This window comes from Phallusia mammillata, chromosome 3, assembly GCF_965637545.1.
Source record: "Phallusia mammillata chromosome 3, kaPhaMamm4.hap1.1, whole genome shotgun sequence".
NCBI classification, from domain to species: Eukaryota; Metazoa; Chordata; class Ascidiacea; order Phlebobranchia; family Ascidiidae; genus Phallusia; species Phallusia mammillata.
In genome coordinates this window covers 10,565,042-10,589,629 of record NC_137254.1, presented here as the reverse complement: position 1 = coordinate 10,589,629, position 24,588 = coordinate 10,565,042, and the positions used below count along the sequence as shown (strand labels likewise).

General features: G+C 38.8%; 71 non-coding genes across 71 annotated transcripts; all 71 read right to left on the bottom strand.

The window, feature by feature from the left end:
• Window positions 1-93: 93 nt before the first annotated feature.
• On the bottom strand, window positions 94-235 carry LOC145221584 (U4 spliceosomal RNA). Its single transcript, XR_013859052.1, has one exon. It is a non-coding gene; the product is annotated as a U4 spliceosomal RNA (small nuclear RNA).
• Window positions 236-492: 257 nt separating this feature from the next.
• Window positions 493-609, bottom strand: LOC145221107 (U5 spliceosomal RNA). The gene has a single exon (XR_013858605.1). It is a non-coding gene; the product is annotated as a U5 spliceosomal RNA (small nuclear RNA).
• A 175-nt stretch (window positions 610-784) lies between these two features.
• LOC145221583 (U4 spliceosomal RNA) lies at window positions 785-926 on the bottom strand. The gene has a single exon (XR_013859051.1). It is a non-coding gene; the product is annotated as a U4 spliceosomal RNA (small nuclear RNA).
• A 257-nt stretch (window positions 927-1,183) lies between these two features.
• On the bottom strand, window positions 1,184-1,300 carry LOC145221106 (U5 spliceosomal RNA). Its single transcript, XR_013858604.1, has one exon. It is a non-coding gene; the product is annotated as a U5 spliceosomal RNA (small nuclear RNA).
• A 175-nt stretch (window positions 1,301-1,475) lies between these two features.
• On the bottom strand, window positions 1,476-1,617 carry LOC145221582 (U4 spliceosomal RNA). The gene has a single exon (XR_013859050.1). It is a non-coding gene; the product is annotated as a U4 spliceosomal RNA (small nuclear RNA).
• Window positions 1,618-1,874: 257 nt separating this feature from the next.
• On the bottom strand, window positions 1,875-1,991 carry LOC145221104 (U5 spliceosomal RNA). Its single transcript, XR_013858602.1, has one exon. It is a non-coding gene; the product is annotated as a U5 spliceosomal RNA (small nuclear RNA).
• A 175-nt stretch (window positions 1,992-2,166) lies between these two features.
• On the bottom strand, window positions 2,167-2,308 carry LOC145221581 (U4 spliceosomal RNA). The gene has a single exon (XR_013859049.1). It is a non-coding gene; the product is annotated as a U4 spliceosomal RNA (small nuclear RNA).
• Window positions 2,309-2,565: 257 nt separating this feature from the next.
• LOC145221103 (U5 spliceosomal RNA) lies at window positions 2,566-2,682 on the bottom strand. Its single transcript, XR_013858601.1, has one exon. It is a non-coding gene; the product is annotated as a U5 spliceosomal RNA (small nuclear RNA).
• A 175-nt stretch (window positions 2,683-2,857) lies between these two features.
• Window positions 2,858-2,999, bottom strand: LOC145221580 (U4 spliceosomal RNA). The gene has a single exon (XR_013859048.1). It is a non-coding gene; the product is annotated as a U4 spliceosomal RNA (small nuclear RNA).
• A 257-nt stretch (window positions 3,000-3,256) lies between these two features.
• Window positions 3,257-3,373, bottom strand: LOC145221101 (U5 spliceosomal RNA). Its single transcript, XR_013858600.1, has one exon. It is a non-coding gene; the product is annotated as a U5 spliceosomal RNA (small nuclear RNA).
• Window positions 3,374-3,548: 175 nt separating this feature from the next.
• Window positions 3,549-3,690, bottom strand: LOC145221579 (U4 spliceosomal RNA). Its single transcript, XR_013859047.1, has one exon. It is a non-coding gene; the product is annotated as a U4 spliceosomal RNA (small nuclear RNA).
• A 260-nt stretch (window positions 3,691-3,950) lies between these two features.
• Window positions 3,951-4,067, bottom strand: LOC145221100 (U5 spliceosomal RNA). Its single transcript, XR_013858599.1, has one exon. It is a non-coding gene; the product is annotated as a U5 spliceosomal RNA (small nuclear RNA).
• A 175-nt stretch (window positions 4,068-4,242) lies between these two features.
• LOC145221577 (U4 spliceosomal RNA) lies at window positions 4,243-4,384 on the bottom strand. The gene has a single exon (XR_013859045.1). It is a non-coding gene; the product is annotated as a U4 spliceosomal RNA (small nuclear RNA).
• A 257-nt stretch (window positions 4,385-4,641) lies between these two features.
• On the bottom strand, window positions 4,642-4,758 carry LOC145221099 (U5 spliceosomal RNA). Its single transcript, XR_013858598.1, has one exon. It is a non-coding gene; the product is annotated as a U5 spliceosomal RNA (small nuclear RNA).
• Window positions 4,759-4,933: 175 nt separating this feature from the next.
• LOC145221576 (U4 spliceosomal RNA) lies at window positions 4,934-5,075 on the bottom strand. The gene has a single exon (XR_013859044.1). It is a non-coding gene; the product is annotated as a U4 spliceosomal RNA (small nuclear RNA).
• A 257-nt stretch (window positions 5,076-5,332) lies between these two features.
• On the bottom strand, window positions 5,333-5,449 carry LOC145221098 (U5 spliceosomal RNA). The gene has a single exon (XR_013858597.1). It is a non-coding gene; the product is annotated as a U5 spliceosomal RNA (small nuclear RNA).
• Window positions 5,450-5,624: 175 nt separating this feature from the next.
• On the bottom strand, window positions 5,625-5,766 carry LOC145221575 (U4 spliceosomal RNA). The gene has a single exon (XR_013859043.1). It is a non-coding gene; the product is annotated as a U4 spliceosomal RNA (small nuclear RNA).
• A 257-nt stretch (window positions 5,767-6,023) lies between these two features.
• LOC145221097 (U5 spliceosomal RNA) lies at window positions 6,024-6,140 on the bottom strand. Its single transcript, XR_013858596.1, has one exon. It is a non-coding gene; the product is annotated as a U5 spliceosomal RNA (small nuclear RNA).
• A 175-nt stretch (window positions 6,141-6,315) lies between these two features.
• LOC145221483 (U4 spliceosomal RNA) lies at window positions 6,316-6,457 on the bottom strand. The gene has a single exon (XR_013858957.1). It is a non-coding gene; the product is annotated as a U4 spliceosomal RNA (small nuclear RNA).
• Window positions 6,458-6,714: 257 nt separating this feature from the next.
• On the bottom strand, window positions 6,715-6,831 carry LOC145221096 (U5 spliceosomal RNA). Its single transcript, XR_013858594.1, has one exon. It is a non-coding gene; the product is annotated as a U5 spliceosomal RNA (small nuclear RNA).
• A 175-nt stretch (window positions 6,832-7,006) lies between these two features.
• LOC145221574 (U4 spliceosomal RNA) lies at window positions 7,007-7,148 on the bottom strand. Its single transcript, XR_013859042.1, has one exon. It is a non-coding gene; the product is annotated as a U4 spliceosomal RNA (small nuclear RNA).
• A 260-nt stretch (window positions 7,149-7,408) lies between these two features.
• Window positions 7,409-7,525, bottom strand: LOC145221095 (U5 spliceosomal RNA). Its single transcript, XR_013858593.1, has one exon. It is a non-coding gene; the product is annotated as a U5 spliceosomal RNA (small nuclear RNA).
• Window positions 7,526-7,700: 175 nt separating this feature from the next.
• On the bottom strand, window positions 7,701-7,842 carry LOC145221573 (U4 spliceosomal RNA). Its single transcript, XR_013859041.1, has one exon. It is a non-coding gene; the product is annotated as a U4 spliceosomal RNA (small nuclear RNA).
• Window positions 7,843-8,099: 257 nt separating this feature from the next.
• On the bottom strand, window positions 8,100-8,216 carry LOC145221094 (U5 spliceosomal RNA). The gene has a single exon (XR_013858592.1). It is a non-coding gene; the product is annotated as a U5 spliceosomal RNA (small nuclear RNA).
• A 175-nt stretch (window positions 8,217-8,391) lies between these two features.
• On the bottom strand, window positions 8,392-8,533 carry LOC145221572 (U4 spliceosomal RNA). The gene has a single exon (XR_013859040.1). It is a non-coding gene; the product is annotated as a U4 spliceosomal RNA (small nuclear RNA).
• A 257-nt stretch (window positions 8,534-8,790) lies between these two features.
• On the bottom strand, window positions 8,791-8,907 carry LOC145221092 (U5 spliceosomal RNA). Its single transcript, XR_013858590.1, has one exon. It is a non-coding gene; the product is annotated as a U5 spliceosomal RNA (small nuclear RNA).
• Window positions 8,908-9,082: 175 nt separating this feature from the next.
• LOC145221816 (U4 spliceosomal RNA) lies at window positions 9,083-9,224 on the bottom strand. The gene has a single exon (XR_013859272.1). It is a non-coding gene; the product is annotated as a U4 spliceosomal RNA (small nuclear RNA).
• Window positions 9,225-9,484: 260 nt separating this feature from the next.
• On the bottom strand, window positions 9,485-9,601 carry LOC145221090 (U5 spliceosomal RNA). Its single transcript, XR_013858589.1, has one exon. It is a non-coding gene; the product is annotated as a U5 spliceosomal RNA (small nuclear RNA).
• Window positions 9,602-9,776: 175 nt separating this feature from the next.
• LOC145221571 (U4 spliceosomal RNA) lies at window positions 9,777-9,918 on the bottom strand. Its single transcript, XR_013859039.1, has one exon. It is a non-coding gene; the product is annotated as a U4 spliceosomal RNA (small nuclear RNA).
• A 254-nt stretch (window positions 9,919-10,172) lies between these two features.
• Window positions 10,173-10,289, bottom strand: LOC145221089 (U5 spliceosomal RNA). Its single transcript, XR_013858588.1, has one exon. It is a non-coding gene; the product is annotated as a U5 spliceosomal RNA (small nuclear RNA).
• A 175-nt stretch (window positions 10,290-10,464) lies between these two features.
• Window positions 10,465-10,606, bottom strand: LOC145221620 (U4 spliceosomal RNA). Its single transcript, XR_013859085.1, has one exon. It is a non-coding gene; the product is annotated as a U4 spliceosomal RNA (small nuclear RNA).
• Window positions 10,607-10,863: 257 nt separating this feature from the next.
• Window positions 10,864-10,980, bottom strand: LOC145221088 (U5 spliceosomal RNA). The gene has a single exon (XR_013858587.1). It is a non-coding gene; the product is annotated as a U5 spliceosomal RNA (small nuclear RNA).
• Window positions 10,981-11,155: 175 nt separating this feature from the next.
• Window positions 11,156-11,297, bottom strand: LOC145221619 (U4 spliceosomal RNA). Its single transcript, XR_013859084.1, has one exon. It is a non-coding gene; the product is annotated as a U4 spliceosomal RNA (small nuclear RNA).
• A 257-nt stretch (window positions 11,298-11,554) lies between these two features.
• Window positions 11,555-11,671, bottom strand: LOC145221087 (U5 spliceosomal RNA). Its single transcript, XR_013858586.1, has one exon. It is a non-coding gene; the product is annotated as a U5 spliceosomal RNA (small nuclear RNA).
• Window positions 11,672-11,846: 175 nt separating this feature from the next.
• Window positions 11,847-11,988, bottom strand: LOC145221618 (U4 spliceosomal RNA). Its single transcript, XR_013859083.1, has one exon. It is a non-coding gene; the product is annotated as a U4 spliceosomal RNA (small nuclear RNA).
• Window positions 11,989-12,245: 257 nt separating this feature from the next.
• On the bottom strand, window positions 12,246-12,362 carry LOC145221086 (U5 spliceosomal RNA). Its single transcript, XR_013858585.1, has one exon. It is a non-coding gene; the product is annotated as a U5 spliceosomal RNA (small nuclear RNA).
• A 175-nt stretch (window positions 12,363-12,537) lies between these two features.
• Window positions 12,538-12,679, bottom strand: LOC145221616 (U4 spliceosomal RNA). Its single transcript, XR_013859082.1, has one exon. It is a non-coding gene; the product is annotated as a U4 spliceosomal RNA (small nuclear RNA).
• A 257-nt stretch (window positions 12,680-12,936) lies between these two features.
• LOC145221085 (U5 spliceosomal RNA) lies at window positions 12,937-13,053 on the bottom strand. Its single transcript, XR_013858584.1, has one exon. It is a non-coding gene; the product is annotated as a U5 spliceosomal RNA (small nuclear RNA).
• A 175-nt stretch (window positions 13,054-13,228) lies between these two features.
• LOC145221615 (U4 spliceosomal RNA) lies at window positions 13,229-13,370 on the bottom strand. Its single transcript, XR_013859081.1, has one exon. It is a non-coding gene; the product is annotated as a U4 spliceosomal RNA (small nuclear RNA).
• Window positions 13,371-13,627: 257 nt separating this feature from the next.
• Window positions 13,628-13,744, bottom strand: LOC145221084 (U5 spliceosomal RNA). The gene has a single exon (XR_013858583.1). It is a non-coding gene; the product is annotated as a U5 spliceosomal RNA (small nuclear RNA).
• Window positions 13,745-13,919: 175 nt separating this feature from the next.
• On the bottom strand, window positions 13,920-14,061 carry LOC145221472 (U4 spliceosomal RNA). The gene has a single exon (XR_013858946.1). It is a non-coding gene; the product is annotated as a U4 spliceosomal RNA (small nuclear RNA).
• Window positions 14,062-14,318: 257 nt separating this feature from the next.
• Window positions 14,319-14,435, bottom strand: LOC145221083 (U5 spliceosomal RNA). Its single transcript, XR_013858582.1, has one exon. It is a non-coding gene; the product is annotated as a U5 spliceosomal RNA (small nuclear RNA).
• Window positions 14,436-14,610: 175 nt separating this feature from the next.
• LOC145221461 (U4 spliceosomal RNA) lies at window positions 14,611-14,752 on the bottom strand. The gene has a single exon (XR_013858935.1). It is a non-coding gene; the product is annotated as a U4 spliceosomal RNA (small nuclear RNA).
• A 257-nt stretch (window positions 14,753-15,009) lies between these two features.
• On the bottom strand, window positions 15,010-15,126 carry LOC145221082 (U5 spliceosomal RNA). Its single transcript, XR_013858581.1, has one exon. It is a non-coding gene; the product is annotated as a U5 spliceosomal RNA (small nuclear RNA).
• A 175-nt stretch (window positions 15,127-15,301) lies between these two features.
• Window positions 15,302-15,443, bottom strand: LOC145221614 (U4 spliceosomal RNA). Its single transcript, XR_013859080.1, has one exon. It is a non-coding gene; the product is annotated as a U4 spliceosomal RNA (small nuclear RNA).
• A 257-nt stretch (window positions 15,444-15,700) lies between these two features.
• LOC145221080 (U5 spliceosomal RNA) lies at window positions 15,701-15,817 on the bottom strand. The gene has a single exon (XR_013858579.1). It is a non-coding gene; the product is annotated as a U5 spliceosomal RNA (small nuclear RNA).
• Window positions 15,818-15,992: 175 nt separating this feature from the next.
• Window positions 15,993-16,134, bottom strand: LOC145221612 (U4 spliceosomal RNA). Its single transcript, XR_013859078.1, has one exon. It is a non-coding gene; the product is annotated as a U4 spliceosomal RNA (small nuclear RNA).
• A 257-nt stretch (window positions 16,135-16,391) lies between these two features.
• Window positions 16,392-16,508, bottom strand: LOC145221079 (U5 spliceosomal RNA). Its single transcript, XR_013858578.1, has one exon. It is a non-coding gene; the product is annotated as a U5 spliceosomal RNA (small nuclear RNA).
• Window positions 16,509-16,683: 175 nt separating this feature from the next.
• Window positions 16,684-16,825, bottom strand: LOC145221611 (U4 spliceosomal RNA). The gene has a single exon (XR_013859077.1). It is a non-coding gene; the product is annotated as a U4 spliceosomal RNA (small nuclear RNA).
• Window positions 16,826-17,082: 257 nt separating this feature from the next.
• Window positions 17,083-17,199, bottom strand: LOC145221078 (U5 spliceosomal RNA). The gene has a single exon (XR_013858577.1). It is a non-coding gene; the product is annotated as a U5 spliceosomal RNA (small nuclear RNA).
• A 175-nt stretch (window positions 17,200-17,374) lies between these two features.
• LOC145221610 (U4 spliceosomal RNA) lies at window positions 17,375-17,516 on the bottom strand. Its single transcript, XR_013859076.1, has one exon. It is a non-coding gene; the product is annotated as a U4 spliceosomal RNA (small nuclear RNA).
• Window positions 17,517-17,773: 257 nt separating this feature from the next.
• LOC145221077 (U5 spliceosomal RNA) lies at window positions 17,774-17,890 on the bottom strand. Its single transcript, XR_013858576.1, has one exon. It is a non-coding gene; the product is annotated as a U5 spliceosomal RNA (small nuclear RNA).
• A 175-nt stretch (window positions 17,891-18,065) lies between these two features.
• Window positions 18,066-18,207, bottom strand: LOC145221609 (U4 spliceosomal RNA). The gene has a single exon (XR_013859075.1). It is a non-coding gene; the product is annotated as a U4 spliceosomal RNA (small nuclear RNA).
• Window positions 18,208-18,464: 257 nt separating this feature from the next.
• On the bottom strand, window positions 18,465-18,581 carry LOC145221076 (U5 spliceosomal RNA). Its single transcript, XR_013858575.1, has one exon. It is a non-coding gene; the product is annotated as a U5 spliceosomal RNA (small nuclear RNA).
• Window positions 18,582-18,756: 175 nt separating this feature from the next.
• Window positions 18,757-18,898, bottom strand: LOC145221608 (U4 spliceosomal RNA). Its single transcript, XR_013859074.1, has one exon. It is a non-coding gene; the product is annotated as a U4 spliceosomal RNA (small nuclear RNA).
• A 257-nt stretch (window positions 18,899-19,155) lies between these two features.
• Window positions 19,156-19,272, bottom strand: LOC145221074 (U5 spliceosomal RNA). Its single transcript, XR_013858574.1, has one exon. It is a non-coding gene; the product is annotated as a U5 spliceosomal RNA (small nuclear RNA).
• Window positions 19,273-19,447: 175 nt separating this feature from the next.
• LOC145221607 (U4 spliceosomal RNA) lies at window positions 19,448-19,589 on the bottom strand. The gene has a single exon (XR_013859073.1). It is a non-coding gene; the product is annotated as a U4 spliceosomal RNA (small nuclear RNA).
• A 257-nt stretch (window positions 19,590-19,846) lies between these two features.
• LOC145221073 (U5 spliceosomal RNA) lies at window positions 19,847-19,963 on the bottom strand. The gene has a single exon (XR_013858573.1). It is a non-coding gene; the product is annotated as a U5 spliceosomal RNA (small nuclear RNA).
• A 175-nt stretch (window positions 19,964-20,138) lies between these two features.
• Window positions 20,139-20,280, bottom strand: LOC145221606 (U4 spliceosomal RNA). The gene has a single exon (XR_013859072.1). It is a non-coding gene; the product is annotated as a U4 spliceosomal RNA (small nuclear RNA).
• A 257-nt stretch (window positions 20,281-20,537) lies between these two features.
• LOC145221072 (U5 spliceosomal RNA) lies at window positions 20,538-20,654 on the bottom strand. Its single transcript, XR_013858572.1, has one exon. It is a non-coding gene; the product is annotated as a U5 spliceosomal RNA (small nuclear RNA).
• A 175-nt stretch (window positions 20,655-20,829) lies between these two features.
• Window positions 20,830-20,971, bottom strand: LOC145221605 (U4 spliceosomal RNA). The gene has a single exon (XR_013859071.1). It is a non-coding gene; the product is annotated as a U4 spliceosomal RNA (small nuclear RNA).
• A 257-nt stretch (window positions 20,972-21,228) lies between these two features.
• Window positions 21,229-21,345, bottom strand: LOC145221071 (U5 spliceosomal RNA). Its single transcript, XR_013858571.1, has one exon. It is a non-coding gene; the product is annotated as a U5 spliceosomal RNA (small nuclear RNA).
• Window positions 21,346-21,520: 175 nt separating this feature from the next.
• LOC145221604 (U4 spliceosomal RNA) lies at window positions 21,521-21,662 on the bottom strand. The gene has a single exon (XR_013859070.1). It is a non-coding gene; the product is annotated as a U4 spliceosomal RNA (small nuclear RNA).
• A 257-nt stretch (window positions 21,663-21,919) lies between these two features.
• On the bottom strand, window positions 21,920-22,036 carry LOC145221070 (U5 spliceosomal RNA). The gene has a single exon (XR_013858570.1). It is a non-coding gene; the product is annotated as a U5 spliceosomal RNA (small nuclear RNA).
• A 175-nt stretch (window positions 22,037-22,211) lies between these two features.
• On the bottom strand, window positions 22,212-22,353 carry LOC145221603 (U4 spliceosomal RNA). Its single transcript, XR_013859069.1, has one exon. It is a non-coding gene; the product is annotated as a U4 spliceosomal RNA (small nuclear RNA).
• Window positions 22,354-22,610: 257 nt separating this feature from the next.
• LOC145221066 (U5 spliceosomal RNA) lies at window positions 22,611-22,727 on the bottom strand. The gene has a single exon (XR_013858568.1). It is a non-coding gene; the product is annotated as a U5 spliceosomal RNA (small nuclear RNA).
• A 175-nt stretch (window positions 22,728-22,902) lies between these two features.
• Window positions 22,903-23,044, bottom strand: LOC145221449 (U4 spliceosomal RNA). The gene has a single exon (XR_013858924.1). It is a non-coding gene; the product is annotated as a U4 spliceosomal RNA (small nuclear RNA).
• A 257-nt stretch (window positions 23,045-23,301) lies between these two features.
• On the bottom strand, window positions 23,302-23,418 carry LOC145221065 (U5 spliceosomal RNA). The gene has a single exon (XR_013858567.1). It is a non-coding gene; the product is annotated as a U5 spliceosomal RNA (small nuclear RNA).
• A 175-nt stretch (window positions 23,419-23,593) lies between these two features.
• On the bottom strand, window positions 23,594-23,735 carry LOC145221437 (U4 spliceosomal RNA). The gene has a single exon (XR_013858912.1). It is a non-coding gene; the product is annotated as a U4 spliceosomal RNA (small nuclear RNA).
• A 257-nt stretch (window positions 23,736-23,992) lies between these two features.
• LOC145221064 (U5 spliceosomal RNA) lies at window positions 23,993-24,109 on the bottom strand. The gene has a single exon (XR_013858566.1). It is a non-coding gene; the product is annotated as a U5 spliceosomal RNA (small nuclear RNA).
• A 175-nt stretch (window positions 24,110-24,284) lies between these two features.
• On the bottom strand, window positions 24,285-24,426 carry LOC145221426 (U4 spliceosomal RNA). The gene has a single exon (XR_013858901.1). It is a non-coding gene; the product is annotated as a U4 spliceosomal RNA (small nuclear RNA).
• Between the last annotated feature and the right edge of the window lie 162 nt (window positions 24,427-24,588).

Genomic DNA, 24,588 nt, shown 5'->3' with positions numbered 1-24,588 from the left:
TTGTCCTTTGTACAATATTTATATCATGCCACACGATTTGTCATGTCAACACACGCACGCTTTCTGGAGATTAAATATTAAAAGAAATCAGCGATTGCAAGAATCGTCCATATATTGCCCCTGTTAAAACCGTACAAAGCGGTAACAGGGCGGGGTATTGGGTTTAGTTTTCAACTAGCAATAATCGCGCCTCGGAATATCCTCATCAGCTACGATATCGCCTCTGCGCAAAGTTGCCTTTTGAATCTAGTTCCTTACTCTTGTGCCCGCTTGTAACATTTATGTTTGTTGTAAATCGAGACTACGACTTTCTGTGTCAGTTTGCGATGCCCATGGTATTTAAATGATAACGATCACAAAAAAATAAATAAAAGAGGGCACTGAGTTGTTAAGATATAGCATTTCTATGCGGAAAGCGTTTCATTAATTGTCCTATTAACCGCACCAACCATAACTGACAATGGTCATGCACATCGATTGATTGACGATTTCACCACAAGCAGTTGTTGTGGTTTCAACAAATAGCAAAGACTCTTGAAAATACCCCACTCCACGGAAATCTTTAGTAAAAGGCGAAAGATTTGCTCATGTTGAAGTGAGATCAGAGTTGTAGAACGAATAGGTAGTATTAACGAAAGAAACAGATTCCGACTTTCAGTTTGTGGTGTGTTTGGTTCAAATTTTTTGCAAATTGTCCTTTGTACAATATTTATATCATGCCACACGATTTGTCATGTCAACACACGCACGCTTTCTGGAGATTAAATATTAAAAGAAATCAGCGATTGCAAGAATCGTCCATATATTGCCCCTGTTAAAACCGTACAAAGCGGTAACAGGGCGGGGTATTGGGTTTAGTTTTCAACTAGCAATAATCGCGCCTCGGAATATCCTCATCAGCTACGATATCGCCTCTGCGCAAAGTTGCCTTTTGAATCTAGTTCCTTACTCTTGTGCCCGCTTGTAACATTTATGTTTGTTGTAAATCGAGACTACGACTTTCTGTGTCAGTTTGCGATGCCCATGGTATTTAAATGATAACGATCACAAAAAAATAAATAAAAGAGGGCACTGAGTTGTTAAGATATAGCATTTCTATGCGGAAAGCGTTTCATTAATTGTCCTATTAACCGCACCAACCATAACTGACAATGGTCATGCACATCGATTGATTGACGATTTCACCACAAGCAGTTGTTGTGGTTTCAACAAATAGCAAAGACTCTTGAAAATACCCCACTCCACGGAAATCTTTAGTAAAAGGCGAAAGATTTGCTCATGTTGAAGTGAGATCAGAGTTGTAGAACGAATAGGTAGTATTAACGAAAGAAACAGATTCCGACTTTCAGTTTGTGGTGTGTTTGGTTCAAATTTTTTGCAAATTGTCCTTTGTACAATATTTATATCATGCCACACGATTTGTCATGTCAACACACGCACGCTTTCTGGAGATTAAATATTAAAAGAAATCAGCGATTGCAAGAATCGTCCATATATTGCCCCTGTTAAAACCGTACAAAGCGGTAACAGGGCGGGGTATTGGGTTTAGTTTTCAACTAGCAATAATCGCGCCTCGGAATATCCTCATCAGCTACGATATCGCCTCTGCGCAAAGTTGCCTTTTGAATCTAGTTCCTTACTCTTGTGCCCGCTTGTAACATTTATGTTTGTTGTAAATCGAGACTACGACTTTCTGTGTCAGTTTGCGATGCCCATGGTATTTAAATGATAACGATCACAAAAAAATAAATAAAAGAGGGCACTGAGTTGTTAAGATATAGCATTTCTATGCGGAAAGCGTTTCATTAATTGTCCTATTAACCGCACCAACCATAACTGACAATGGTCATGCACATCGATTGATTGACGATTTCACCACAAGCAGTTGTTGTGGTTTCAACAAATAGCAAAGACTCTTGAAAATACCCCACTCCACGGAAATCTTTAGTAAAAGGCGAAAGATTTGCTCATGTTGAAGTGAGATCAGAGTTGTAGAACGAATAGGTAGTATTAACGAAAGAAACAGATTCCGACTTTCAGTTTGTGGTGTGTTTGGTTCAAATTTTTTGCAAATTGTCCTTTGTACAATATTTATATCATGCCACACGATTTGTCATGTCAACACACGCACGCTTTCTGGAGATTAAATACTAAAAGAAATCAGCGATTGCAAGAATCGTCCATATATTGCCCCTGTTAAAACCGTACAAAGCGGTAACAGGGCGGGGTATTGGGTTTAGTTTTCAACTAGCAATAATCGCGCCTCGGAATATCCTCATCAGCTACGATATCGCCTCTGCGCAAAGTTGCCTTTTGAATCTAGTTCCTTACTCTTGTGCCCGCTTGTAACATTTATGTTTGTTGCAAATCGAGACTACGACTTTCTGTGTCAGTTTGCGATGCCCATGGTATTTAAATGATAACGATCACAAAAAAATAAATAAAAGAGGGCACTGAGTTGTTAAGATATAGCATTTCTATGCGGAAAGCGTTTCATTAATTGTCCTATTAACCGCACCAACCATAACTGACAATGGTCATGCACATCGATTGATTGACGATTTCACCACAAGCAGTTGTTGTGGTTTCAACAAATAGCAAAGACTCTTGAAAATACCCCACTCCACGGAAATCTTTAGTAAAAGGCGAAAGATTTGCTCATGTTGAAGTGAGATCAGAGTTGTAGAACGAATAGGTAGTATTAACGAAAGAAACAGATTCCGACTTTCAGTTTGTGGTGTGTTTGGTTCAAATTTTTTGCAAATTGTCCTTTGTACAATATTTATATCATGCCACACGATTTGTCATGTCAACACACGCACGCTTTCTGGAGATTAAATACTAAAAGAAATCAGCGATTGCAAGAATCGTCCATATATTGCCCCTGTTAAAACCGTACAAAGCGGTAACAGGGCGGGGTATTGGGTTTAGTTTTCAACTAGCAATAATCGCGCCTCGGAATATCCTCATCAGCTACGATATCGCCTCTGCGCAAAGTTGCCTTTTGAATCTAGTTCCTTACTCTTGTGCCCGCTTGTAACATTTATGTTTGTTGCAAATCGAGACTACGACTTTCTGTGTCAGTTTGCGATGCCCATGGTATTTAAATGATAACGATCACAAAAAAATAAATAAAAGAGGGCACTGAGTTGTTAAGATATAGCATTTCTATGCGGAAAGCGTTTCATTAATTGTCCTATTAACCGCACCAACCATAACTGACAATGGTCATGCACATCGATTGATTGACGATTTCACCACAAGCAGTTGTTGTGGTTTCAACAAATAGCAAAGACTCTTGAAAATACCCCACTCCACGGAAATCTTTAGTAAAAGGCGAAAGATTTGCTCATGTTGAAGTGAGATCAGAGTTGTAGAACGAATAGGTAGTATTAACGAAAGAAACAGATTCCGACTTTCAGTTTGTGGTGTGTTTGGTTCAAATTTTTTGCAAATTGTCCTTTGTACAATATTTATATCATGCCACACGATTTGTCATGTCAACACACGCACGCTTTCTGGAGATTAAATACTAAAAGAAATCAGCGATTGCAAGAATCGTCCATATATTGCCCCTGTTAAAACCGTACAAAGCGGTAACAGGGCGGGGTATTGGGTTTAGTTTTCAACTAGCAATAATCGCGCCTCGGAATATCCTCATCAGCTACGATATCGCCTCTGCGCAAAGTTGCCTTTTGAATCTAGTTCCTTACTCTTGTGCCCGCTTGTAACATTTATGTTTGTTGCAAATCGAGACTACGACTTTCTGTGTCAGTTTGCGATGCCCATGGTATTTAAATGATTACGATCACAAAACAATTAAGAGGGCACTGAGTTGCTAAGATATAGCATTTATATGCGGAAAGCGTTTCATTAATTGTCCTAACACAGAATAAACTGCACCAACCATAACTGACAATGGTCATGCACATCGATTGATTGACGATTTCACCACAAGCAGTTGTTGTGGTTTCAACAAATAGCAAAGACTCTTGAAAATACCCCACTCCACGGAAATCTTTAGTAAAAGGCGAAAGATTTGCTCATGTTGAAGTGAGATCAGAGTTGTAGAACGAATAGGTAGTATTAACGAAAGAAACAGATTCCGACTTTCAGTTTGTGGTGTGTTTGGTTCAAATTTTTTGCAAATTGTCCTTTGTACAATATTTATATCATGCCACACGATTTGTCATGTCAACACACGCACGCTTTCTGGAGATTAAATATTAAAAGAAATCAGCGATTGCAAGAATCGTCCATATATTGCCCCTGTTAAAACCGTACAAAGCGGTAACAGGGCGGGGTATTGGGTTTAGTTTTCAACTAGCAATAATCGCGCCTCGGAATATCCTCATCAGCTACGATATCGCCTCTGCGCAAAGTTGCCTTTTGAATCTAGTTCCTTACTCTTGTGCCCGCTTGTAACATTTATGTTTGTTGTAAATCGAGACTACGACTTTCTGTGTCAGTTTGCGATGCCCATGGTATTTAAATGATAACGATCACAAAAAAATAAATAAAAGAGGGCACTGAGTTGTTAAGATATAGCATTTCTATGCGGAAAGCGTTTCATTAATTGTCCTATTAACCGCACCAACCATAACTGACAATGGTCATGCACATCGATTGATTGACGATTTCACCACAAGCAGTTGTTGTGGTTTCAACAAATAGCAAAGACTCTTGAAAATACCCCACTCCACGGAAATCTTTAGTAAAAGGCGAAAGATTTGCTCATGTTGAAGTGAGATCAGAGTTGTAGAACGAATAGGTAGTATTAACGAAAGAAACAGATTCCGACTTTCAGTTTGTGGTGTGTTTGGTTCAAATTTTTTGCAAATTGTCCTTTGTACAATATTTATATCATGCCACACGATTTGTCATGTCAACACACGCACGCTTTCTGGAGATTAAATATTAAAAGAAATCAGCGATTGCAAGAATCGTCCATATATTGCCCCTGTTAAAACCGTACAAAGCGGTAACAGGGCGGGGTATTGGGTTTAGTTTTCAACTAGCAATAATCGCGCCTCGGAATATCCTCATCAGCTACGATATCGCCTCTGCGCAAAGTTGCCTTTTGAATCTAGTTCCTTACTCTTGTGCCCGCTTGTAACATTTATGTTTGTTGTAAATCGAGACTACGACTTTCTGTGTCAGTTTGCGATGCCCATGGTATTTAAATGATAACGATCACAAAAAAATAAATAAAAGAGGGCACTGAGTTGTTAAGATATAGCATTTCTATGCGGAAAGCGTTTCATTAATTGTCCTATTAACCGCACCAACCATAACTGACAATGGTCATGCACATCGATTGATTGACGATTTCACCACAAGCAGTTGTTGTGGTTTCAACAAATAGCAAAGACTCTTGAAAATACCCCACTCCACGGAAATCTTTAGTAAAAGGCGAAAGATTTGCTCATGTTGAAGTGAGATCAGAGTTGTAGAACGAATAGGTAGTATTAACGAAAGAAACAGATTCCGACTTTCAGTTTGTGGTGTGTTTGGTTCAAATTTTTTGCAAATTGTCCTTTGTACAATATTTATATCATGCCACACGATTTGTCATGTCAACACACGCACGCTTTCTGGAGATTAAATATTAAAAGAAATCAGCGATTGCAAGAATCGTCCATATATTGCCCCTGTTAAAACCGTACAAAGCGGTAACAGGGCGGGGTATTGGGTTTAGTTTTCAACTAGCAATAATCGCGCCTCGGAATATCCTCATCAGCTACGATATCGCCTCTGCGCAAAGTTGCCTTTTGAATCTAGTTCCTTACTCTTGTGCCCGCTTGTAACATTTATGTTTGTTGTAAATCGAGACTACGACTTTCTGTGTCAGTTTGCGATGCCCATGGTATTTAAATGATAACGATCACAAAAAAATAAATAAAAGAGGGCACTGAGTTGTTAAGATATAGCATTTCTATGCGGAAAGCGTTTCATTAATTGTCCTATTAACCGCACCAACCATAACTGACAATGGTCATGCACATCGATTGATTGACGATTTCACCACAAGCAGTTGTTGTGGTTTCAACAAATAGCAAAGACTCTTGAAAATACCCCACTCCACGGAAATCTTTAGTAAAAGGCGAAAGATTTGCTCATGTTGAAGTGAGATCAGAGTTGTAGAACGAATAGGTAGTATTAACGAAAGAAACAGATTCCGACTTTCAGTTTGTGGTGTGTTTGGTTCAAATTTTTTGCAAATTGTCCTTTGTACAATATTTATATCATGCCACACGATTTGTCATGTCAACACACGCACGCTTTCTGGAGATTAAATATTAAAAGAAATCAGCGATTGCAAGAATCGTCCATATATTGCCTCTGTTAAAACCGTACAAAGCGGTAACAGGGCGGGGTATTGGGTTTAGTTTTCAACTAGCAATAATCGCGCCTCGGAATATCCTCATCAGCTACGATATCGCCTCTGCGCAAAGTTGCCTTTTGAATCTAGTTCCTTACTCTTGTGCCCGCTTGTAACATTTATGTTTGTTGTAAATCGAGACTACGACTTTCTGTGTCAGTTTGCGATGCCCATGGTATTTAAATGATAACGATCACAAAAAAATAAGTAAAAGAGGGCACTGAGTTGTTAAGATATAGCATTTATATGCGGAAAGCGTTTCATTAATTGTCCTATTAACCGCACCAACCATAACTGACAATGGTCATGCACATCGATTGATTGACGATTTCACCACAAGCAGTTGTTGTGGTTTCAACAAATAGCAAAGACTCTTGAAAATACCCCACTCCACGGAAATCTTTAGTAAAAGGCGAAAGATTTGCTCATGTTGAAGTGAGATCAGAGTTGTAGAACGAATAGGTAGTATTAACGAAAGAAACAGATTCCGACTTTCAGTTTGTGGTGTGTTTGGTTCAAATTTTTTGCAAATTGTCCTTTGTACAATATTTATATCATGCCACACGATTTGTCATGTCAACACACGCACGCTTTCTGGAGATTAAATACTAAAAGAAATCAGCGATTGCAAGAATCGTCCATATATTGCCCCTGTTAAAACCGTACAAAGCGGTAACAGGGCGGGGTATTGGGTTTAGTTTTCAACTAGCAATAATCGCGCCTCGGAATATCCTCATCAGCTACGATATCGCCTCTGCGCAAAGTTGCCTTTTGAATCTAGTTCCTTACTCTTGTGCCCGCTTGTAACATTTATGTTTGTTGCAAATCGAGACTACGACTTTCTGTGTCAGTTTGCGATGCCCATGGTATTTAAATGATTACGATCACAAAACAATTAAGAGGGCACTGAGTTGCTAAGATATAGCATTTATATGCGGAAAGCGTTTCATTAATTGTTCTAACACAGAATAAACTGCACCAACCATAACTGACAATGGTCATGCACATCGATTGATTGACGATTTCACCACAAGCAGTTGTTGTGGTTTCAACAAATAGCAAAGACTCTTGAAAATACCCCACTCCACGGAAATCTTTAGTAAAAGGCGAAAGATTTGCTCATGTTGAAGTGAGATCAGAGTTGTAGAACGAATAGGTAGTATTAACGAAAGAAACAGATTCCGACTTTCAGTTTGTGGTGTGTTTGGTTCAAATTTTTTGCAAATTGTCCTTTGTACAATATTTATATCATGCCACACGATTTGTCATGTCAACACACGCACGCTTTCTGGAGATTAAATATTAAAAGAAATCAGCGATTGCAAGAATCGTCCATATATTGCCCCTGTTAAAACCGTACAAAGCGGTAACAGGGCGGGGTATTGGGTTTAGTTTTCAACTAGCAATAATCGCGCCTCGGAATATCCTCATCAGCTACGATATCGCCTCTGCGCAAAGTTGCCTTTTGAATCTAGTTCCTTACTCTTGTGCCCGCTTGTAACATTTATGTTTGTTGTAAATCGAGACTACGACTTTCTGTGTCAGTTTGCGATGCCCATGGTATTTAAATGATAACGATCACAAAAAAATAAATAAAAGAGGGCACTGAGTTGTTAAGATATAGCATTTATATGCGGAAAGCGTTTCATTAATTGTCCTATTAACCGCACCAACCATAACTGACAATGGTCATGCACATCGATTGATTGACGATTTCACCACAAGCAGTTGTTGTGGTTTCAACAAATAGCAAAGACTCTTGAAAATACCCCACTCCACGGAAATCTTTAGTAAAAGGCGAAAGATTTGCTCATGTTGAAGTGAGATCAGAGTTGTAGAACGAATAGGTAGTATTAACGAAAGAAACAGATTCCGACTTTCAGTTTGTGGTGTGTTTGGTTCAAATTTTTTGCAAATTGTCCTTTGTACAATATTTATATAATGCCACACGATTTGTCATGTCAACACACGCACGCTTTCTGGAGATTAAATATTAAAAGAAATCAGCGATTGCAAGAATCGTCCATATATTGCCCCTGTTAAAACCGTACAAAGCGGTAACAGGGCGGGGTATTGGGTTTAGTTTTCAACTAGCAATAATCGCGCCTCGGAATATCCTCATCAGCTACGATATCGCCTCTGCGCAAAGTTGCCTTTTGAATCTAGTTCCTTACTCTTGTGCCCGCTTGTAACATTTATGTTTGTTGTAAATCGAGACTACGACTTTCTGTGTCAGTTTGCGATGCCCATGGTATTTAAATGATAACGATCACAAAAAAATAAATAAAAGAGGGCACTGAGTTGTTAAGATATAGCATTTATATGCGGAAAGCGTTTCATTAATTGTCCTATTAACCGCACCAACCATAACTGACAATGGTCATGCACATCGATTGATTGACGATTTCACCACAAGCAGTTGTTGTGGTTTCAACAAATAGCAAAGACTCTTGAAAATACCCCACTCCACGGAAATCTTTAGTAAAAGGCGAAAGATTTGCTCATGTTGAAGTGAGATCAGAGTTGTAGAACAAATAGGTAGTATTAACGAAAGAAACAGATTCCGACTTTCAGTTTGTGGTGTGTTTGGTTCAAATTTTTGGCAAATTGTCCTTTGTACAATATTTATATAATGCCACACGATTTGTCATGTCAACACACGCACGCTTTCTGGAGATTAAATACTAAAAGAAATCAGCGATTGCAAGAATCGTCCATCTATTGCCTCTGTTAAAACCGTACAAAGCGGTAACAGGGCGGGGTATTGGGTTTAGTTTTCAACTAGCAATAATCGCGCCTCGGAATATCCTCATCAGCTACGATATCGCCTCTGCGCAAAGTTGCCTTTTGAATCTAGTTCCTTACTCTTGTGCCCGCTTGTAACATTTATGTTTGTTGTAAATCGAGACTACGACTTTCTGTGTCAGTTTGCGATGCCCATGGTATTTAAATGATTACGATCACAAAACAATTAAGAGGGCACTGAGTTGCTAAGATATAGCATTTATATGCGGAAAGCGTTTCATTAATTGTTCTAACACAGAATAAACTGCACCAACCATAACTGACAATGGTCATGCACATCGATTGATTGACGATTTCACCACAAGCAGTTGTTGTGGTTTCAACAAATAGCAAAGACTCTTGAAAATACCCCACTCCACGGAAATCTTTAGTAAAAGGCGAAAGATTTGCTCATGTTGAAGTGAGATCAGAGTTGTAGAACGAATAGGTAGTATTAACGAAAGAAACAGATTCCGACTTTCAGTTTGTGGTGTGTTTGGTTCAAATTTTTTGCAAATTGTCCTTTGTACAATATTTATATAATGCCACACGATTTGTCATGTCAACACACGCACGCTTTCTGGAGATTAAATATTAAAAGAAATCAGCGATTGCAAGAATCGTCCATATATTGCCCCTGTTAAAACCGTACAAAGCGGTAACAGGGCGGGGTATTGGGTTTAGTTTTCAACTAGCAATAATCGCGCCTCGGAATATCCTCATCAGCTACGATATCGCCTCTGCGCAAAGTTGCCTTTTGAATCTAGTTCCTTACTCTTGTGCCCGCTTGTAACATTTATGTTTGTTGCAAATCGAGACTACGACTTTCTGTGTCAGTTTGCGATGCCCATGGTATTTAAATGATAACGATCACAAAAAAAATAAAAGAGGGCACTGAGTTGCTAAGATATAGCATTTCTATGCGGAAAGTGTTTCATTAATTGTCCTATTAACCGCACCAACCATAACTGACAATGGTCATGCACATCGATTGATTGACGATTTCACCACAAGCAGTTGTTGTGGTTTCAACAAATAGCAAAGACTCTTGAAAATACCCCACTCCACGGAAATCTTTAGTAAAAGGCGAAAGATTTGCTCATGTTGAAGTGAGATCAGAGTTGTAGAACGAATAGGTAGTATTAACGAAAGAAACAGATTCCGACTTTCAGTTTGTGGTGTGTTTGGTTCAAATTTTTTGCAAATTGTCCTTTGTACAATATTTATATCATGCCACACGATTTGTCATGTCAACACACGCACGCTTTCTGGAGATTAAATATTAAAAGAAATCAGCGATTGCAAGAATCGTCCATATATTGCCTCTGTCAAAACCGTACAAAGCGGTAACAGGGCGGGGTATTGGGTTTAGTTTTCAACTAGCAATAATCGCGCCTCGGAATATCCTCATCAGCTACGATATCGCCTCTGCGCAAAGTTGCCTTTTGAATCTAGTTCCTTACTCTTGTGCCCGCTTGTAACATTTATGTTTGTTGTAAATCGAGACTACGACTTTCTGTGTCAGTTTGCGATGCCCATGGTATTTAAATGATAACGATCACAAAAAAATAAATAAAAGAGGGCACTGAGTTGTTAAGATATAGCATTTATATGCGGAAAGCGTTTCATTAATTGTCCTATTAACCGCACCAACCACAACTGACAATGGTCATGCACATCGATTGATTGACGATTTCACCACAAGCAGTTGTTGTGGTTTCAACAAATAGCAAAGACTCTTGAAAATACCCCACTCCACGGAAATCTTTAGTAAAAGGCGAAAGATTTGCTCATGTTGAAGTGAGATCAGAGTTGTAGAACGAATAGGTAGTATTAACGAAAGAAACAGATTCCGACTTTCAGTTTGTGGTGTGTTTGGTTCAAATTTTTTGCAAATTGTCCTTTGTACAATATTTATATCATGCCACACGATTTGTCATGTCAACACACGCACGCTTTCTGGAGATTAAATATTAAAAGAAATCAGCGATTGCAAGAATCGTCCATATATTGCCTCTGTCAAAACCGTACAAAGCGGTAACAGGGCGGGGTATTGGGTTTAGTTTTCAACTAGCAATAATCGCGCCTCGGAATATCCTCATCAGCTACGATATCGCCTCTGCGCAAAGTTGCCTTTTGAATCTAGTTCCTTACTCTTGTGCCCGCTTGTAACATTTATGTTTGTTGTAAATCGAGACTACGACTTTCTGTGTCAGTTTGCGATGCCCATGGTATTTAAATGATAACGATCACAAAAAAATAAATAAAAGAGGGCACTGAGTTGTTAAGATATAGCATTTCTATGCGGAAAGCGTTTCATTAATTGTCCTATTAACCGCACCAACCATAACTGACAATGGTCATGCACATCGATTGATTGACGATTTCACCACAAGCAGTTGTTGTGGTTTCAACAAATAGCAAAGACTCTTGAAAATACCCCACTCCACGGAAATCTTTAGTAAAAGGCGAAAGATTTGCTCATGTTGAAGTGAGATCAGAGTTGTAGAACGAATAGGTAGTATTAACGAAAGAAACAGATTCCGACTTTCAGTTTGTGGTGTGTTTGGTTCAAATTTTTTGCAAATTGTCCTTTGTACAATATTTATATCATGCCACACGATTTGTCATGTCAACACACGCACGCTTTCTGGAGATTAAATATTAAAAGAAATCAGCGATTGCAAGAATCGTCCATATATTGCCTCTGTCAAAACCGTACAAAGCGGTAACAGGGCGGGGTATTGGGTTTAGTTTTCAACTAGCAATAATCGCGCCTCGGAATATCCTCATCAGCTACGATATCGCCTCTGCGCAAAGTTGCCTTTTGAATCTAGTTCCTTACTCTTGTGCCCGCTTGTAACATTTATGTTTGTTGTAAATCGAGACTACGACTTTCTGTGTCAGTTTGCGATGCCCATGGTATTTAAATGATAACGATCACAAAAAAATAAATAAAAGAGGGCACTGAGTTGTTAAGATATAGCATTTCTATGCGGAAAGCGTTTCATTAATTGTCCTATTAACCGCACCAACCATAACTGACAATGGTCATGCACATCGATTGATTGACGATTTCACCACAAGCAGTTGTTGTGGTTTCAACAAATAGCAAAGACTCTTGAAAATACCCCACTCCACGGAAATCTTTAGTAAAAGGCGAAAGATTTGCTCATGTTGAAGTGAGATCAGAGTTGTAGAACGAATAGGTAGTATTAACGAAAGAAACAGATTCCGACTTTCAGTTTGTGGTGTGTTTGGTTCAAATTTTTTGCAAATTGTCCTTTGTACAATATTTATATCATGCCACACGATTTGTCATGTCAACACACGCACGCTTTCTGGAGATTAAATATTAAAAGAAATCAGCGATTGCAAGAATCGTCCATATATTGCCTCTGTCAAAACCGTACAAAGCGGTAACAGGGCGGGGTATTGGGTTTAGTTTTCAACTAGCAATAATCGCGCCTCGGAATATCCTCATCAGCTACGATATCGCCTCTGCGCAAAGTTGCCTTTTGAATCTAGTTCCTTACTCTTGTGCCCGCTTGTAACATTTATGTTTGTTGTAAATCGAGACTACGACTTTCTGTGTCAGTTTGCGATGCCCATGGTATTTAAATGATAACGATCACAAAAAAATAAATAAAAGAGGGCACTGAGTTGTTAAGATATAGCATTTCTATGCGGAAAGCGTTTCATTAATTGTCCTATTAACCGCACCAACCATAACTGACAATGGTCATGCACATCGATTGATTGACGATTTCACCACAAGCAGTTGTTGTGGTTTCAACAAATAGCAAAGACTCTTGAAAATACCCCACTCCACGGAAATCTTTAGTAAAAGGCGAAAGATTTGCTCATGTTGAAGTGAGATCAGAGTTGTAGAACGAATAGGTAGTATTAACGAAAGAAACAGATTCCGACTTTCAGTTTGTGGTGTGTTTGGTTCAAATTTTTTGCAAATTGTCCTTTGTACAATATTTATATCATGCCACACGATTTGTCATGTCAACACACGCACGCTTTCTGGAGATTAAATATTAAAAGAAATCAGCGATTGCAAGAATCGTCCATATATTGCCTCTGTCAAAACCGTACAAAGCGGTAACAGGGCGGGGTATTGGGTTTAGTTTTCAACTAGCAATAATCGCGCCTCGGAATATCCTCATCAGCTACGATATCGCCTCTGCGCAAAGTTGCCTTTTGAATCTAGTTCCTTACTCTTGTGCCCGCTTGTAACATTTATGTTTGTTGTAAATCGAGACTACGACTTTCTGTGTCAGTTTGCGATGCCCATGGTATTTAAATGATAACGATCACAAAAAATAAAATAAAAGAGGGCACTGAGTTGTTAAGATATAGCATTTCTATGCGGAAAGCGTTTCATTAATTGTCCTATTAACCGCACCAACCATAACTGACAATGGTCATGCACATCGATTGATTGACGATTTCACCACAAGCAGTTGTTGTGGTTTCAACAAATAGCAAAGACTCTTGAAAATACCCCACTCCACGGAAATCTTTAGTAAAAGGCGAAAGATTTGCTCATGTTGAAGTGAGATCAGAGTTGTAGAACGAATAGGTAGTATTAACGAAAGAAACAGATTCCGACTTTCAGTTTGTGGTGTGTTTGGTTCAAATTTTTTGCAAATTGTCCTTTGTACAATATTTATATCATGCCACACGATTTGTCATGTCAACACACGCACGCTTTCTGGAGATTAAATATTAAAAGAAATCAGCGATTGCAAGAATCGTCCATATATTGCCTCTGTTAAAACCGTACAAAGCGGTAACAGGGCGGGGTATTGGGTTTAGTTTTCAACTAGCAATAATCGCGCCTCGGAATATCCTCATCAGCTACGATATCGCCTCTGCGCAAAGTTGCCTTTTGAATCTAGTTCCTTACTCTTGTGCCCGCTTGTAACATTTATGTTTGTTGTAAATCGAGACTACGACTTTCTGTGTCAGTTTGCGATGCGCATGGTATTTAAATGATAACGATCACAAAAAATAAAATAAAAGAGGGCACTGAGTTGTTAAGATATAGCATTTCTATGCGGAAAGCGTTTCATTAATTGTCCTATTAACCGCACCAACCATAACTGACAATGGTCATGCACATCGATTGATTGACGATTTCACCACAAGCAGTTGTTGTGGTTTCAACAAATAGCAAAGACTCTTGAAAATACCCCACTCCACGGAAATCTTTAGTAAAAGGCGAAAGATTTGCTCATGTTGAAGTGAGATCAGAGTTGTAGAACGAATAGGTAGTATTAACGAAAGAAACAGATTCCGACTTTCAGTTTGTGGTGTGTTTGGTTCAAATTTTTTGCAAATTGTCCTTTGTACAATATTTATATCATGCCACACGATTTGTCATGTCAACACACGCACGCTTTCTGGAGATTAAATATTAAAAGAAATCAGCGATTGCAAGAATCGTCCATATATTGCCTCTGTTAAAACCGTACAAAGCGGTAACAGGGCGGGGTATTGGGTTTAGTTTTCAACTAGCAATAATCGCGCCTCGGAATATCCTCATCAGCTACGATATCGCCTCTGCGCAAAGTTGCCTTTTGAATCTAGTTCCTTACTCTTGTGCCCGCTTGTAACATTTATGTTTGTTGTAAATCGAGACTACGACTTTCTGTGTCAGTTTGCGATGCCCATGGTATTTAAATGATAACGATCACAAAAAAATAAATAAAAGAGGGCACTGAGTTGTTAAGATATAGCATTTCTATGCGGAAAGCGTTTCATTAATTGTCCTATTAACCGCACCAACCATAACTGACAATGGTCATGCACATCGATTGATTGACGATTTCACCACAAGCAGTTGTTGTGGTTTCAACAAATAGCAAAGACTCTTGAAAATACCCCACTCCACGGAAATCTTTAGTAAAAGGCGAAAGATTTGCTCATGTTGAAGTGAGATCAGAGTTGTAGAACGAATAGGTAGTATTAACGAAAGAAACAGATTCCGACTTTCAGTTTGTGGTGTGTTTGGTTCAAATTTTTTGCAAATTGTCCTTTGTACAATATTTATATAATGCCACACGATTTGTCATGTCAACACACGCACGCTTTCTGGAGATTAAATATTAAAAGAAATCAGCGATTGCAAGAATCGTCCATATATTGCCTCTGTCAAAACCGTACAAAGCGGTAACAGGGCGGGGTATTGGGTTTAGTTTTCAACTAGCAATAATCGCGCCTCGGAATATCCTCATCAGCTACGATATCGCCTCTGCGCAAAGTTGCCTTTTGAATCTAGTTCCTTACTCTTGTGCCCGCTTGTAACATTTATGTTTGTTGTAAATCGAGACTACGACTTTCTGTGTCAGTTTGCGATGCCCATGGTATTTAAATGATAACGATCACAAAAAAATAAATAAAAGAGGGCACTGAGTTGTTAAGATATAGCATTTCTATGCGGAAAGCGTTTCATTAATTGTCCTATTAACCGCACCAACCATAACTGACAATGGTCATGCACATCGATTGATTGACGATTTCACCACAAGCAGTTGTTGTGGTTTCAACAAATAGCAAAGACTCTTGAAAATACCCCACTCCACGGAAATCTTTAGTAAAAGGCGAAAGATTTGCTCATGTTGAAGTGAGATCAGAGTTGTAGAACGAATAGGTAGTATTAACGAAAGAAACAGATTCCGACTTTCAGTTTGTGGTGTGTTTGGTTCAAATTTTTTGCAAATTGTCCTTTGTACAATATTTATATAATGCCACACGATTTGTCATGTCAACACACGCACGCTTTCTGGAGATTAAATATTAAAAGAAATCAGCGATTGCAAGAATCGTCCATATATTGCCTCTGTCAAAACCGTACAAAGCGGTAACAGGGCGGGGTATTGGGTTTAGTTTTCAACTAGCAATAATCGCGCCTCGGAATATCCTCATCAGCTACGATATCGCCTCTGCGCAAAGTTGCCTTTTGAATCTAGTTCCTTACTCTTGTGCCCGCTTGTAACATTTATGTTTGTTGTAAATCGAGACTACGACTTTCTGTGTCAGTTTGCGATGCCCATGGTATTTAAATGATAACGATCACAAAAAAATAAATAAAAGAGGGCACTGAGTTGTTAAGATATAGCATTTCTATGCGGAAAGCGTTTCATTAATTGTCCTATTAACCGCACCAACCATAACTGACAATGGTCATGCACATCGATTGATTGACGATTTCACCACAAGCAGTTGTTGTGGTTTCAACAAATAGCAAAGACTCTTGAAAATACCCCACTCCACGGAAATCTTTAGTAAAAGGCGAAAGATTTGCTCATGTTGAAGTGAGATCAGAGTTGTAGAACGAATAGGTAGTATTAACGAAAGAAACAGATTCCGACTTTCAGTTTGTGGTGTGTTTGGTTCAAATTTTTTGCAAATTGTCCTTTGTACAATATTTATATCATGCCACACGATTTGTCATGTCAACACACGCACGCTTTCTGGAGATTAAATATTAAAAGAAATCAGCGATTGCAAGAATCGTCCATATATTGCCTCTGTCAAAACCGTACAAAGCGGTAACAGGGCGGGGTATTGGGTTTAGTTTTCAACTAGCAATAATCGCGCCTCGGAATATCCTCATCAGCTACGATATCGCCTCTGCGCAAAGTTGCCTTTTGAATCTAGTTCCTTACTCTTGTGCCCGCTTGTAACATTTATGTTTGTTGTAAATCGAGACTACGACTTTCTGTGTCAGTTTGCGATGCCCATGGTATTTAAATGATAACGATCACAAAAAAATAAATAAAAGAGGGCACTGAGTTGTTAAGATATAGCATTTCTATGCGGAAAGCGTTTCATTAATTGTCCTATTAACCGCACCAACCATAACTGACAATGGTCATGCACATCGATTGATTGACGATTTCACCACAAGCAGTTGTTGTGGTTTCAACAAATAGCAAAGACTCTTGAAAATACCCCACTCCACGGAAATCTTTAGTAAAAGGCGAAAGATTTGCTCATGTTGAAGTGAGATCAGAGTTGTAGAACGAATAGGTAGTATTAACGAAAGAAACAGATTCCGACTTTCAGTTTGTGGTGTGTTTGGTTCAAATTTTTTGCAAATTGTCCTTTGTACAATATTTATATCATGCCACACGATTTGTCATGTCAACACACGCACGCTTTCTGGAGATTAAATATTAAAAGAAATCAGCGATTGCAAGAATCGTCCATATATTGCCTCTGTCAAAACCGTACAAAGCGGTAACAGGGCGGGGTATTGGGTTTAGTTTTCAACTAGCAATAATCGCGCCTCGGAATATCCTCATCAGCTACGATATCGCCTCTGCGCAAAGTTGCCTTTTGAATCTAGTTCCTTACTCTTGTGCCCGCTTGTAACATTTATGTTTGTTGTAAATCGAGACTACGACTTTCTGTGTCAGTTTGCGATGCCCATGGTATTTAAATGATAACGATCACAAAAAAATAAATAAAAGAGGGCACTGAGTTGTTAAGATATAGCATTTCTATGCGGAAAGCGTTTCATTAATTGTCCTATTAACCGCACCAACCATAACTGACAATGGTCATGCACATCGATTGATTGACGATTTCACCACAAGCAGTTGTTGTGGTTTCAACAAATAGCAAAGACTCTTGAAAATACCCCACTCCACGGAAATCTTTAGTAAAAGGCGAAAGATTTGCTCATGTTGAAGTGAGATCAGAGTTGTAGAACGAATAGGTAGTATTAACGAAAGAAACAGATTCCGACTTTCAGTTTGTGGTGTGTTTGGTTCAAATTTTTTGCAAATTGTCCTTTGTACAATATTTATATCATGCCACACGATTTGTCATGTCAACACACGCACGCTTTCTGGAGATTAAATATTAAAAGAAATCAGCGATTGCAAGAATCGTCCATATATTGCCTCTGTCAAAACCGTACAAAGCGGTAACAGGGCGGGGTATTGGGTTTAGTTTTCAACTAGCAATAATCGCGCCTCGGAATATCCTCATCAGCTACGATATCGCCTCTGCGCAAAGTTGCCTTTTGAATCTAGTTCCTTACTCTTGTGCCCGCTTGTAACATTTATGTTTGTTGTAAATCGAGACTACGACTTTCTGTGTCAGTTTGCGATGCCCATGGTATTTAAATGATAACGATCACAAAAAAATAAATAAAAGAGGGCACTGAGTTGTTAAGATATAGCATTTCTATGCGGAAAGCGTTTCATTAATTGTCCTATTAACCGCACCAACCATAACTGACAATGGTCATGCACATCGATTGATTGACGATTTCACCACAAGCAGTTGTTGTGGTTTCAACAAATAGCAAAGACTCTTGAAAATACCCCACTCCACGGAAATCTTTAGTAAAAGGCGAAAGATTTGCTCATGTTGAAGTGAGATCAGAGTTGTAGAACGAATAGGTAGTATTAACGAAAGAAACAGATTCCGACTTTCAGTTTGTGGTGTGTTTGGTTCAAATTTTTTGCAAATTGTCCTTTGTACAATATTTATATCATGCCACACGATTTGTCATGTCAACACACGCACGCTTTCTGGAGATTAAATATTAAAAGAAATCAGCGATTGCAAGAATCGTCCATATATTGCCTCTGTCAAAACCGTACAAAGCGGTAACAGGGCGGGGTATTGGGTTTAGTTTTCAACTAGCAATAATCGCGCCTCGGAATATCCTCATCAGCTACGATATCGCCTCTGCGCAAAGTTGCCTTTTGAATCTAGTTCCTTACTCTTGTGCCCGCTTGTAACATTTATGTTTGTTGTAAATCGAGACTACGACTTTCTGTGTCAGTTTGCGATGCCCATGGTATTTAAATGATAACGATCACAAAAAAATAAATAAAAGAGGGCACTGAGTTGTTAAGATATAGCATTTCTATGCGGAAAGCGTTTCATTAATTGTCCTATTAACCGCACCAACCATAACTGACAATGGTCATGCACATCGATTGATTGACGATTTCACCACAAGCAGTTGTTGTGGTTTCAACAAATAGCAAAGACTCTTGAAAATACCCCACTCCACGGAAATCTTTAGTAAAAGGCGAAAGATTTGCTCATGTTGAAGTGAGATCAGAGTTGTAGAACGAATAGGTAGTATTAACGAAAGAAACAGATTCCGACTTTCAGTTTGTGGTGTGTTTGGTTCAAATTTTTTGCAAATTGTCCTTTGTACAATATTTATATCATGCCACACGATTTGTCATGTCAACACACGCACGCTTTCTGGAGATTAAATATTAAAAGAAATCAGCGATTGCAAGAATCGTCCATATATTGCCTCTGTCAAAACCGTACAAAGCGGTAACAGGGCGGGGTATTGGGTTTAGTTTTCAACTAGCAATAATCGCGCCTCGGAATATCCTCATCAGCTACGATATCGCCTCTGCGCAAAGTTGCCTTTTGAATCTAGTTCCTTACTCTTGTGCCCGCTTGTAACATTTATGTTTGTTGTAAATCGAGACTACGACTTTCTGTGTCAGTTTGCGATGCCCATGGTATTTAAATGATAACGATCACAAAAAAATAAATAAAAGAGGGCACTGAGTTGTTAAGATATAGCATTTCTATGCGGAAAGCGTTTCATTAATTGTCCTATTAACCGCACCAACCATAACTGACAATGGTCATGCACATCGATTGATTGACGATTTCACCACAAGCAGTTGTTGTGGTTTCAACAAATAGCAAAGACTCTTGAAAATACCCCACTCCACGGAAATCTTTAGTAAAAGGCGAAAGATTTGCTCATGTTGAAGTGAGATCAGAGTTGTAGAACGAATAGGTAGTATTAACGAAAGAAACAGATTCCGACTTTCAGTTTGTGGTGTGTTTGGTTCAAATTTTTTGCAAATTGTCCTTTGTACAATATTTATATCATGCCACACGATTTGTCATGTCAACACACGCACGCTTTCTGGAGATTAAATATTAAAAGAAATCAGCGATTGCAAGAATCGTCCATATATTGCCTCTGTCAAAACCGTACAAAGCGGTAACAGGGCGGGGTATTGGGTTTAGTTTTCAACTAGCAATAATCGCGCCTCGGAATATCCTCATCAGCTACGATATCGCCTCTGCGCAAAGTTGCCTTTTGAATCTAGTTCCTTACTCTTGTGCCCGCTTGTAACATTTATGTTTGTTGTAAATCGAGACTACGACTTTCTGTGTCAGTTTGCGATGCCCATGGTATTTAAATGATAACGATCACAAAAAAATAAATAAAAGAGGGCACTGAGTTGTTAAGATATAGCATTTCTATGCGGAAAGCGTTTCATTAATTGTCCTATTAACCGCACCAACCATAACTGACAATGGTCATGCACATCGATTGATTGACGATTTCACCACAAGCAGTTGTTGTGGTTTCAACAAATAGCAAAGACTCTTGAAAATACCCCACTCCACGGAAATCTTTAGTAAAAGGCGAAAGATTTGCTCATGTTGAAGTGAGATCAGAGTTGTAGAACGAATAGGTAGTATTAACGAAAGAAACAGATTCCGACTTTCAGTTTGTGGTGTGTTTGGTTCAAATTTTTTGCAAATTGTCCTTTGTACAATATTTATATCATGCCACACGATTTGTCATGTCAACACACGCACGCTTTCTGGAGATTAAATATTAAAAGAAATCAGCGATTGCAAGAATCGTCCATATATTGCCTCTGTCAAAACCGTACAAAGCGGTAACAGGGCGGGGTATTGGGTTTAGTTTTCAACTAGCAATAATCGCGCCTCGGAATATCCTCATCAGCTACGATATCGCCTCTGCGCAAAGTTGCCTTTTGAATCTAGTTCCTTACTCTTGTGCCCGCTTGTAACATTTATGTTTGTTGTAAATCGAGACTACGACTTTCTGTGTCAGTTTGCGATGCCCATGGTATTTAAATGATAACGATCACAAAAAAATAAATAAAAGAGGGCACTGAGTTGTTAAGATATAGCATTTCTATGCGGAAAGCGTTTCATTAATTGTCCTATTAACCGCACCAACCATAACTGACAATGGTCATGCACATCGATTGATTGACGATTTCACCACAAGCAGTTGTTGTGGTTTCAACAAATAGCAAAGACTCTTGAAAATACCCCACTCCACGGAAATCTTTAGTAAAAGGCGAAAGATTTGCTCATGTTGAAGTGAGATCAGAGTTGTAGAACGAATAGGTAGTATTAACGAAAGAAACAGATTCCGACTTTCAGTTTGTGGTGTGTTTGGTTCAAATTTTTTGCAAATTGTCCTTTGTACAATATTTATATCATGCCACACGATTTGTCATGTCAACACACGCACGCTTTCTGGAGATTAAATATTAAAAGAAATCAGCGATTGCAAGAATCGTCCATATATTGCCTCTGTCAAAACCGTACAAAGCGGTAACAGGGCGGGGTATTGGGTTTAGTTTTCAACTAGCAATAATCGCGCCTCGGAATATCCTCATCAGCTACGATATCGCCTCTGCGCAAAGTTGCCTTTTGAATCTAGTTCCTTACTCTTGTGCCCGCTTGTAACATTTATGTTTGTTGTAAATCGAGACTACGACTTTCTGTGTCAGTTTGCGATGCCCATGGTATTTAAATGATAACGATCACAAAAAAATAAATAAAAGAGGGCACTGAGTTGTTAAGATATAGCATTTCTATGCGGAAAGCGTTTCATTAATTGTCCTATTAACCGCACCAACCATAACTGACAATGGTCATGCACATCGATTGATTGACGATTTCACCACAAGCAGTTGTTGTGGTTTCAACAAATAGCAAAGACTCTTGAAAATACCCCACTCCACGGAAATCTTTAGTAAAAGGCGAAAGATTTGCTCATGTTGAAGTGAGATCAGAGTTGTAGAACGAATAGGTAGTATTAACGAAAGAAACAGATTCCGACTTTCAGTTTGTGGTGTGTTTGGTTCAAATTTTTTGCAAATTGTCCTTTGTACAATATTTATATCATGCCACACGATTTGTCATGTCAACACACGCACGCTTTCTGGAGATTAAATATTAAAAGAAATCAGCGATTGCAAGAATCGTCCATATATTGCCTCTGTCAAAACCGTACAAAGCGGTAACAGGGCGGGGTATTGGGTTTAGTTTTCAACTAGCAATAATCGCGCCTCGGAATATCCTCATCAGCTACGATATCGCCTCTGCGCAAAGTTGCCTTTTGAATCTAGTTCCTTACTCTTGTGCCCGCTTGTAACATTTATGTTTGTTGTAAATCGAGACTACGACTTTCTGTGTCAGTTTGCGATGCCCATGGTATTTAAATGATAACGATCACAAAAAAATAAATAAAAGAGGGCACTGAGTTGTTAAGATATAGCATTTCTATGCGGAAAGCGTTTCATTAATTGTCCTATTAACCGCACCAACCATAACTGACAATGGTCATGCACATCGATTGATTGACGATTTCACCACAAGCAGTTGTTGTGGTTTCAACAAATAGCAAAGACTCTTGAAAATACCCCACTCCACGGAAATCTTTAGTAAAAGGCGAAAGATTTGCTCATGTTGAAGTGAGATCAGAGTTGTAGAACGAATAGGTAGTATTAACGAAAGAAACAGATTCCGACTTTCAGTTTGTGGTGTGTTTGGTTCAAATTTTTTGCAAATTGTCCTTTGTACAATATTTATATCATGCCACACGATTTGTCATGTCAACACACGCACGCTTTCTGGAGATTAAATATTAAAAGAAATCAGCGATTGCAAGAATCGTCCATATATTGCCTCTGTTAAAACCGTACAAAGCGGTAACAGGGCGGGGTATTGGGTTTAGTTTTCAACTAGCAATAATCGCGCCTCGGAATATCCTCATCAGCTACGATATCGCCTCTGCGCAAAGTTGCCTTTTGAATCTAGTTCCTTACTCTTGTGCCCGCTTGTAACATTTATGTTTGTTGTAAATCGAGACTACGACTTTCTGTGTCAGTTTGCGATGCCCATGGTATTTAAATGATAACGATCACAAAAAAATAAATAAAAGAGGGCACTGAGTTGTTAAGATATAGCATTTCTATGCGGAAAGCGTTTCATTAATTGTCCTATTAACCGCACCAACCATAACTGACAATGGTCATGCACATCGATTGATTGACGATTTCACCACAAGCAGTTGTTGTGGTTTCAACAAATAGCAAAGACTCTTGAAAATACCCCACTCCACGGAAATCTTTAGTAAAAGGCGAAAGATTTGCTCATGTTGAAGTGAGATCAGAGTTGTAGAACGAATAGGTAGTATTAACGAAAGAAACAGATTCCGACTTTCAGTTTGTGGTGTGTTTGGTTCAAATTTTTTGCAAATTGTCCTTTGTACAATATTTATATCATGCCACACGATTTGTCATGTCAACACACGCACGCTTTCTGGAGATTAAATATTAAAAGAAATCAGCGATTGCAAGAATCGTCCATATATTGCCTCTGTTAAAACCGTACAAAGCGGTAACAGGGCGGGGTATTGGGTTTAGTTTTCAACTAGCAATAATCGCGCCTCGGAATATCCTCATCAGCTACGATATCGCCTCTGCGCAAAGTTGCCTTTTGAATCTAGTTCCTTACTCTTGTGCCCGCTTGTAACATTTATGTTTGTTGTAAATCGAGACTACGACTTTCTGTGTCAGTTTGCGATGCCCATGGTATTTAAATGATAACGATCACAAAAAAATAAATAAAAGAGGGCACTGAGTTGTTAAGATATAGCATTTCTATGCGGAAAGCGTTTCATTAATTGTCCTATTAACCGCACCAACCATAACTGACAATGGTCATGCACATCGATTGATTGACGATTTCACCACAAGCAGTTGTTGTGGTTTCAACAAATAGCAAAGACTCTTGAAAATACCCCACTCCACGGAAATCTTTAGTAAAAGGCGAAAGATTTGCTCATGTTGAAGTGAGATCAGAGTTGTAGAACGAATAGGTAGTATTAACGAAAGAAACAGATTCCGACTTTCAGTTTGTGGTGTGTTTGGTTCAAATTTTTTGCAAATTGTCCTTTGTACAATATTTATATCATGCCACACGATTTGTCATGTCAACACACGCACGCTTTCTGGAGATTAAATATTAAAAGAAATCAGCGATTGCAAGAATCGTCCATATATTGCCTCTGTTAAAACCGTACAAAGCGGTAACAGGGCGGGGTATTGGGTTTAGTTTTCAACTAGCAATAATCGCGCCTCGGAATATCCTCATCAGCTACGATATCGCCTCTGCGCAAAGTTGCCTTTTGAATCTAGTTCCTTACTCTTGTGCCCGCTTGTAACATTTATGTTTGTTGTAAATCGAGACTACGACTTTCTGTGTCAGTTTGCGATGCCCATGGTATTTAAATGATAACGATCACAAAAAAATAAATAAAAGAGGGCACTGAGTTGTTAAGATAT